Source organism: Ursus americanus, chromosome 21 (genome assembly GCF_024610735.1).
Source record: "Ursus americanus isolate L20-20 chromosome 21, mUrsAme1.1.p, whole genome shotgun sequence".
NCBI classification, from domain to species: domain Eukaryota; kingdom Metazoa; phylum Chordata; class Mammalia; order Carnivora; family Ursidae; genus Ursus; species Ursus americanus.
In genome coordinates this window covers 12,633,879-12,643,048 of record NC_142147.1, presented here as the reverse complement: position 1 = coordinate 12,643,048, position 9,170 = coordinate 12,633,879, and the positions used below count along the sequence as shown (strand labels likewise).

General features: G+C 48.4%; 1 long non-coding RNA gene across 3 annotated transcripts; it reads right to left on the bottom strand.

Moving 5' to 3' along the window:
• Positions 1–3,002: 3,002 nt before the first annotated feature.
• LOC148108219 (uncharacterized) lies at positions 3,003–6,410 on the bottom strand. Of its 3 annotated transcripts, XR_015720844.1 has the most exons (4): positions 6,237–6,410; positions 5,665–5,828; positions 5,326–5,452; positions 3,003–4,015 (listed from the first exon to the last, which is right to left on the bottom strand). It is a non-coding gene; the product is annotated as an uncharacterized LOC148108219 (long non-coding RNA). The 3 variants fall into 3 exon arrangements; XR_015720842.1 differs by having other exon boundaries at positions 3,003–5,452; XR_015720843.1 differs by having other exon boundaries at positions 3,003–5,452; positions 5,665–5,793.
• Between the last annotated feature and the right edge of the window lie 2,760 nt (positions 6,411–9,170).

The window sequence follows — 9,170 nt, the reverse complement described above, 5'->3', positions numbered from 1 at the left end:
CAAGCCTATCCTGTGTGTACGGTGGGGTGGGGGGAGGTGAAAAACAGTGTTAACATTTATGAGTGCGTTTTATTGAATTTCATTGGCTCTGTCCATTGTAAAATGCATCGTTATTTTATATACTAAGAAAGTAAAAAGTCATTGCCAACTAAAGTATTATAATGCTCCTTGAATCACTTAGAATTTGTATTTCGTACGTAATGAGAGTGCTTTTTCACACTTACATAAACATAGATTTTTATCAGAGATCATTCATCTGTACACATAAAAAGGAAAACGTAAGTGAAATAAATTGGTGAAGATATTCCTTAACCATCTTCATATTCAGGGAACAAATTTTCTGAGCTCCGAGGCATTGATGTCGGTGTTTTCTTAAAAGAATACTGCACTACTGTCTTTAGAATTTTCCTTCTGAGAAATGAACCCCTTGTGCAAATTTTGACACCCATGTGCAGGGCACACCGGTGATGTCACGATTCCTCCTGGCCAACATTGCTTCCGATTTTAATGGTGTTAAAATGTGAGAAAAAGGGGGCGCTTCGGTGGCTCAGTCGGTGAAGTGGCTGCCTTTGGCTCAGGTCACGGTCTCGGGGTCCTGGGATGGAGCCTCACATCGGGGGTCCCTGCTCAACAGGGAGTCTGTTTCTCTCTCTCCCTCTGTCCCTACCCACTCGGTGCCCTCTTGCTGTCAAATAAATCAATAAAATCTTTTTTTAAAAAGTGAGGAAAAAAAGTGCATCTCAAAATTGATGAAGACCAAAAGTATCTGGCGTTGGACAGAAGGACAGCTTTTCAGCCAGGGCAGGTGGACTGAGGACCGAGGCATCTTGAGTCAGGCCGTGGTGACGGGGAAAGAGGAAGCTCAGGTCAGCTAGTGTGTTTGCAATTACGTGAGAGGTGAGCTGAGCTCCAGGTTCCAGAACCTTGGAGCCCCTCTCAGGCCTCCCTTGGGGGTCGGGAAGATGGTTGGCGAGCCCCTAGAGGGCAAGCAAGGCAATTGGGGCACAGGAGAGGGCCCCATCAAAATGCTTTGCTAGATTTTCCACTCTAAGCAGCTGGGTTTTTTGGCTACACCATGTTCATTGCCACTACCAGTCCTCTACTGGTGCTATTTGTCCTACTTGGATACCCTTACATATCACCTCTCTTTCTCCAAGTATTGCCAGGGTGCCTTACACCATCATTAAGGAGGAATTTGGCTAGAGGCAATGTCCCCTATGAAAATACAGCTTCCTTGGGAGGCTTTTCAGCTTGCATACCCCTGGCTCTCACTCTCAGTGCCCAGCTGCCATGCGTATGTCTTGCATTTCCTTGTTCTTACATGTTCCCTCTCACCTCAGGGCCTTTGCACATGCTTGTCCTACTGCTAGAAGGTCTCTTTCCCTGCTCATCCTTCAGGTCTTGGCTCAAGCTTCATCAGGGAAGTCTTCCCTGTAGCCTGAGCAGACTATCCCTTCCACTCATGGGTTCACCCTGTGCCGTGTGACTCTTCCTGCGCAACGCTGGTCACGGTTGCAACTTACATTCCTTCAAGTGATTACCTGACAAATGTCTATATCTCCCATTAGAGTGTTAGCTCCTACAGGGCAGGGGCTGTGTCTGCCCTGCTTCCCAGACCTCGCACAAGGTCTGCTCATGGTTAAGGGCTCTCCCTCATCCTCTATCTTCATGAATGAATGGATCGCTTATAGATGAATGAGTAAATTAGAGCATGGATGATAAACATACGAGGCAATTCTGGTTGCAGCAGGAAGCAACACTGGCCCCTGCTGAGAGTGCGGTTGCCCCCCAACCAGGCGTGGGTGATTATGAATCTCACCCGTGACCCTTGCCATGGACCACAGAGAGCCTAGTGAGCCCTTGGAAAATGACACTGAACAGTTGATTTGAATTATCCCTCTTCTTTCTTCCATTGCCAGCCTGAATTCTTGTCACAGGGCATTTAATCTCGGAAAAACTGCCTCCCCGGGGCGCCTGGGCAACTCAGTTGGTGAAGCGTTTGACTCTTGATTTTGGCTCAGGTCGTGATCTCAGGGTCTTGGGATCGAGCCTCGAGTAGGGCTCTGTGCTTAGTGGAGGCTCCTTCTCTCTCTTTCCCTTTGCCTCTCCCTCAAATAAAAAAATAAATAAATCTTTAGAAAAAACCCTGCTCCCCTACTCTACCCTCTGCCTTGAGGCCCCGTGATCATATTCTGTCTGATTTTATCTCCTGATGACTCCAAGGTCATTGATCTGGACCCTGCAGCTGCATGGAGAGCCCCCAAGAAGGCAGAGACGGTTGGACCCTTCTCCTGCAGCCACCCTGGGACCAAACACTGACTAGATGTATATGCTTTCCTTGGGGGGTGGGGTACCAGCCTCCCGGCAATGCCCTATGTCTTTTGCCTGGGCTTCAGTTTTCTCTCTGATTCTTGATTTAGTTTTTCTTCTTTTATTATTATATTTTGCAACTGTGGTGAAATCTACATAACATGAAATGTACCATCTCAATCACTTCTAAGTGTACAGTTCAGTGGTATTAAGTACATTCTTACTGGTAAGCATCCATCACCACCTTCCATTCATAGAACATCTTTCCTCTTGCAAAACTGACAATCTGTCCCCATTAAATAATAACGCCCCATTCCCTGCTCCCCCAGCCCCTAGCACCTGCTGTTCCACTTTCTGTCCCTATGAATTTGACTATTCTAGGAACCTCATATCCATGGGATTATATAGTATTTGTGTCTTGTGCTGGCTTATTTCACTCAGCGTAGTGTCCTCAAAGTCCATCCATGTCGTAGCAGGGGTCAGAATTTCCTGTCTTTTTAAGAGGGGGTGAACCTTCTTTTCAGAGAAAGCAGATCCCCCCCTGAAGTATGATGACAGCTGCGTCAGCTCTCTTCACCTGCAGAGCTTTGTTCCAGATAAAGAGAGATGGTCTGGGGATGTAGACACGTCTTGCTCCATTGAAATCCAAGTTTTTCTCTATTTTGACCTAATTGTGGTTGTTTGATGCAGCTTTTACTGGAGACGAGTAGAGAAAAATGACTTTATTTTTAGCTAGAAGTCTGTGCTCATTTAAAATGTCATCATTATTGTACCATATCGCTATGATTATAAAACAATTATGCTCACTTTTCAAAGCTTATAAAACAGAAAAAAAAGTAGAAAGTGGAGATCTATGTTCCTATCACCAGAGAGAGCCCTGATGACATCTCGGTCATATTTTTCCAGGCCAGGTAGGATCCTGGGACAGGGCAGTAAGGGGACAGGGTGGGCAAGGGGGGTCCTGTTAGTTCCTTCTGACGACGGGAAATGTGTCTTGCTATTCCTTTTCTGTGTAGCAAAGAAGAATAATTTGGAGGGCGCCTGGGTGGCTCAGTTGGTGAAGCGTCTGCCTTGGCTCAGGGCATGATCCCAGGGTCCTGGGATCGAGTCCTGCCTCACATCGGGCTCTCTGCTCAGCGAGGAGTCTGCTTTGCCTCTCCCTCTGCTCCTCCTCCCACTGTTGGTGCTTTCTCTCTCTTTCTCTCAAATAAATAAACAAAATCTTAAAAAAAAAAAAAACCCAAACCCAAGCAAACAAAAACCCAGGAAATAAGTATTGGCAAGGATGTGGAGAACGTGGAACCCTTGGACACGGTTGGTGGGCATATAAAACGGTACAGCTGCTGTGGAGAACAGTCTAGTGTTTTCTAAAAAAAAATTAAACCTGGAATTACCGTAAGACTCAGCAGTTTCACTTCTGGGGAGATACACAAAAGAATCGAAAGCAGGGTCTCAATGAGAAATGTGTATTTGCATGTTGAGAGCAGTTCACAAGAGCCGAAGGTAAAAGCAACCCAAGTGTCCATTGATGGATGAACGGATATACAAATGAGGTATAAAAATAAAAATCGGGCGGAGGGAAAGAAATCCAAGCAAAAGCTGCTGACGAGCGTACACCTCGAGGAGAATCACCCAGTGCAACAGAGGGAGAGTTGAAGAGATGGGCTTCCGGAGACTCAAAGGATTTGTTTGCAATATGGTCTTTCTACAAAAAGGAAATCAGAGTCTTGATGAAAAAGCAAACTAGCAAAGCTCAGGCAAGAAACGGAGAGAAGGCAGAAACTTTACAGAGTCGAATGCACTGCTGAAACCGACCACCACAAACATGCCCAGGGGAAAAATTCAGCCAGGGAGGTGGTGAGCAAACAGGTCGGAGAACACTGTGACACCGAAAGGGAAGAGAATACAAAGTATAAATATCAAAGTGGTGGGGGATGATAAACATGGAAGACCACGGTCCAACGTACACATGTCATCATCTGGTGTGGAGGGTACTGGGGGACGGGGCTCAAGTCCGGGGGGGAAATAGCTGGGTGCACCCCAAACTTCTCCTTAGCAATTTGCAGTTCATAAAGCAATAACGTTTATGATGCTCTCGTAGGAAAAAATAAGACCCTCAAACAGATGTCCAGCCAAACTAGCACTCAAGTATACAGACAACATGTACTCTTAAGTATCCAAGAACTTAGTGATGTAGGACCTGGGATCCTTCTTGGGAAAGAGAGAGAGAGACAGAGACAGAGAGAAGGGAGGGAGGGATGAAAGAAAGAAGGAAAGAGAGAAAGAAAGAAAGGAAGGAAGGAAGGAAGGGAGGCAGGGAGGAAGAAACAAATGCTTAATGCTTAATGGAATCTAGCCAACTCAGGGATGAACCAAAGTAAAGAAGAATTCTGAAATGAGAGGTGATGGAGGGGACCCATTTATCCCATTTCGATACCGAAGCTCAGACTGAAGAGCTCAGGGATTAGGACACAGAAGAGCGTATGCATGTTGTTGACTCGAACTATAAAGCTGATGATAACTACAGGAAAAAGATGAGTGTTAGATGCGCGTGCTAGGGCCGCTCTAAAAAGGACCCCCGGCTGGGGGGCTCGAACAACAGAAATGTCTTGTCTCACAGCTCTGCAAGCTGGAAGCTTGCGATCTAGGTGTTGGGGGGTTGGTGCCCCCCAGAGGCGTCTAGTGGTTTGCCAGCAGCCCCCGGTGTCCCCGATCTCCCCCTTCATCTTCACACGGTGCTGTCCCTGTGTGTGCACCTGTCTCTATGTCCGGATTTCCCCCTTTTCATAAGGACACCAGTCCTACGGGTTAGGGCCCACTCTGCTGACTTCAACTTGACCTAGATTTCTTTTGGGAAGACTTTATTTCCAAATAACCTCACATTCTGGGGTACTTGGGCTGAGGGTTTCAACATGTGAGCTTTGGAGGACGTGATTCAAGCCTGAACAAGTAAATGGGTGGAGACTTGAGAGGAAGGAGCGGCACACAGCGGTAAAGCTGAAGTGTGGGGCTTACCCAACCGACTAACTCCAAACTCTTCAGTTTTTCGTAATCTTTGGTTCCTTCACTTTAAATAGGTCTTGTCGTAAATAAACATGTAGCTGGAAGCTCAGCGAGTGCTTCAGGTTCACTTCCTTTCTTTCTGTTAAATTCAATTAACATTGATTTCTTTTCATGAAAAACATCAATTTAAAAAAATTGTTTTAAATTCAAAGCAAGGAAGCAGATCCACAAGAGATCATTCCAGCACCATCTGTGAGGTGTCACACTAGAGCAGGGGCTGTCCAACCCGGGGCGGGCCTGGCGGTCGCTGCGCAGCAATGTCTGGAAACATTTCTGACGGTCCTGACTTACGGAATGGGTGCTCCGGGCATCTAGTTGGTAGAGACGAGGGATGCTGAAACTTGGAAGCTTCTCCCTTCTTCCCAGCAAGCATTATCCAGTCCAAAAACGTCATTAGAGCCAAGGCTGAGAAATCCTGCACTGGTAGCGGGGGTGGGGGGGGCGGGGGTGTCAAGCTATGGGAAAGGAGGGAAATTGCAACTTAGCCCGAACACCTCCTAGGATTTATTCATATGGGACATCTTGGCTGTGCTGTCTCTCAAAGGAATTTGTACATGGGAAAGCCTGCTCAAATAGGGTACTGCATCTCCTAAAGGAATCATCGTTAATGGGGACATTGTAGGCACCATACCAAGCAAATAGGGGAGAAGCAAAAGTGGGGCATGGAGAATTTTCTGGGTGGCTCCAAGCATTACCAGTGGGCAGACCACAGGCTTAGAGTTCTGATGCACACTTTGGGGACAACCTTGACCAAGAACCCTCACTCTCATGGGCTGCCCCCCGTTTTGCCAGACCCCAGGTCCCCGAAAAGCGTGCAGCCTCTGTGCCACCCCATGAGTTCCTGAAGCCTCCCGCTTGCTCACCTCATCATCCTAGGAAGTCCCCCCGCCTCCCTCTTTGGGACCTGGCTGCAGGTCCCCTCGCCTGGAACTGCCCCCACTTGGCCATCCTTCTCGAGTGCCTTTGAAGATCTCCGGCTTCTCCGGTCCGGAAGCCGCACACGGGGTCAGGTGTTGGAGCCCGCTAATCACTCTGTTCTGCCAGGGCCCAAGTGCCACGGAGCCTCTTTTCATGCCTATTTAAAGCCTCCGAGGGGCTTTCAAGTGCTCTTTGATAAATCATAGTAAGTGTTATTCCGGCCACTCCAGCACCGTACCTGCTTGAGCCCCCCGCCCCCAGCGTCGGCAGCTGCTCTCCATCACCGCATCTTGCTGGCGACAGTAATTCATTCCACTCGCGCTGACGAGCTTCGTTCCCATTTATTTGCCCATTATGAGCTGTGTCACTCCACTTACCCTCTCGACAGTAAATGGTTTGAAAAATGCAACTGTAACAAATATTCGGGAGAAGGGGGGGGGAAAGGAGGGAAATCAAACCTCCGAGTTCAGAGTCCAAAAACCCCCCAGATAATGAATAAAGAACGCTCTCGAATTATCTCCATCAGCAACAGCATCAGGGATGCCGCAGACATTTTCAAGTGTTCCTGGGAAATAAGTCGCTTTCCCTCTCTGCTCTCAGGTCTGTGTTGTCCGAAAGCGGGTCTACATCAAATATCATTCTCAGGTCAGGGAAATAATTAGGCTGCGGTGTCTGCTTTTACCTTTGAAATCAGAGAGGACTGGGCGTTGTTTTCTCCTTTGCCTGTTGAAGGCCAAGGGCCCCACTCCGTAGCCCCCCTCCTCCTGTTGTGATGATTGGAATGACTTTCAAGAAACTGAGGCAGGTCAGAAAGGTAATGCCTCTTTTCCTAGGTCTCAAAGCTTATACAAACCGAGACTTGAAACGGAGTCTTCTAACACCATAGTGACTCGGCTCATGCTGGCTTATATAACACCTTTGTTTTTTTTTTTGTTGTTTTTTTTTTTTAAAGATTTTTTTTTATTTATTTATTCGACAGAGATAGAGACAGCCAGCGAGAGAGGGAACACAAGCAGGGGGAGTGGGAGAGGAAGAAGCAGGCTCATGGCGGAAGAGCCTGATGTGGGGCTCGATCCCACAACGCCGGGATCACGCCCTGAGCCGAAGGCAGACGCCCAACCGCTGTGCCACCCAGGCGCCCCAATATATAACACCTTTGTGAGTAGTATAGAAAGTTGCCTCCTCCCGTGTAGCTAGGATGTGGCTTGGCTTACTGATGGTTCCTGTGTGAAGAGAAGCTGCCCCTTCCTCTGAGCAGATACAGCCCCATGCGAGGTCACATGGTTTGGTGTGCAGCATGTGGGCTGAGTTTAGCTTTGCTCATGCCCCCAGCTGGAAGCCTTTGTGCAGTGCACATCCTGCACAACCATACATGGGTTGGTCTCCTTCTGGGAACTCTGGGAAAGTCTCCTTCCTATGGGATGTAGGGAGTCAGCGCCAGAATAGACGAGGCTCTATCTAAACTTTATCAAGTAAGCTGGCAGCATGTGCCCAAACCAAAAGGTGAAGCAGGATGAGAGAGAAGCTATAGAGTGGTAGGGCTTGGCCCCAGAGGGTTGTCTGCACCCAGGCCACAGTGAGAGGAACAGGTCCAGGAGAGGGATCCAGGGCTGAGGGTGTGCAGGCAGAGTGTGCCTGGCTCTGGGGATAGGCCAGCCACATAGAGGAGGCCTGTGGGGCTGGAGGCAGGGCCCATCTCTGGAGCCATGGCAGCTGCCGGAAGGCTAGGATTTGGCAACAGATGTGGGGTGATGTCATGACTACAACCACTGTTTGAACCCTATCACTCTACCGCACTCATGCTACCAGGGAAACTCTGATCTAGTCTAAGGCCCAAGTTCCACCCTTAATCCCTAGTGCAAATCTGAGTCAGCCCTGTGTATGGTATCCCTCCAAAGGGGCGGGAAGGGCCCCTGCAGCTGGGGGGCCTGGGAACCCCAGGGGCTCAGGTCTTGGAAACAGAAGAGAGGCTTAGGGGGAGGTTTGGAGGACTGCGGGGACAGCCTGGCTGTGGGGTCGGCTGAGGCTGAAGACCATTGGCCCCACCTGTCCCTGTTCCCCTCCTACCTGGTTTCCGAGACCCACGCATCAGTGGACTCATTGTGGCTTTGTCTCTCACGAGCTCTGTGACCTTGGCAATTTAAGCCCTGTGAGACTCAGTCTCCTCATCTATAAAATGGGTTAATACCATTCACATCACAGGTTACTGTAATATTTCAATGAGAAAATGTGCTTTGTGAAGTGCCGGACAGGGGACATAGTCAGTAGATGCCCGACAAATAGTAATTATTAATCCGATCATCGTCATCACTATCACCCCAGCAGGCGCATTCTGAAGCTTGTCCCATCCCTTCCTAAATCTCCGAGTCTCATCATCCTGCCTCTCCCTCTCTCATTTGCTGGTTATCCATTCTCCCCTGGGAGTCCTGCTTGGCTTTCCAAAACACAAATGATTGCTGGGTAGGCAGAGAAAATACCTTTCTCCATTTTCCTTAGGTTATTTTGATTTCTACTTCAAACACCGTCCCACTGGGTAGGTGCGGGAGCTGATCTCTGCCTTCGGGTGGCCAGGTCAGTCTTTCTGGGAGCCGAGGCATTGAACTGGGTTGGGGAGGGGGGGCTCAGCAATCCACAGAGGTTGCTCTCACTTGTTGAGATTTTGGGGCAGGCACTGTGGGTTCCTTGCTCTATAGTGCCCTCCCCTTTACCTTTCTTCAAGTTGTAATTATCAAATGTGAAAAAGTTGTATACATACTTACATCTAAATGTCCCCTGGGAGGCTTTTAGGAAAGTTTTTTTTGTCATCTTACTAAAAGAGAAGAACATCCCAACCATTACCTCTCTCACATTCTCTCACCCTTGCAAGTTGCTTTGGATAC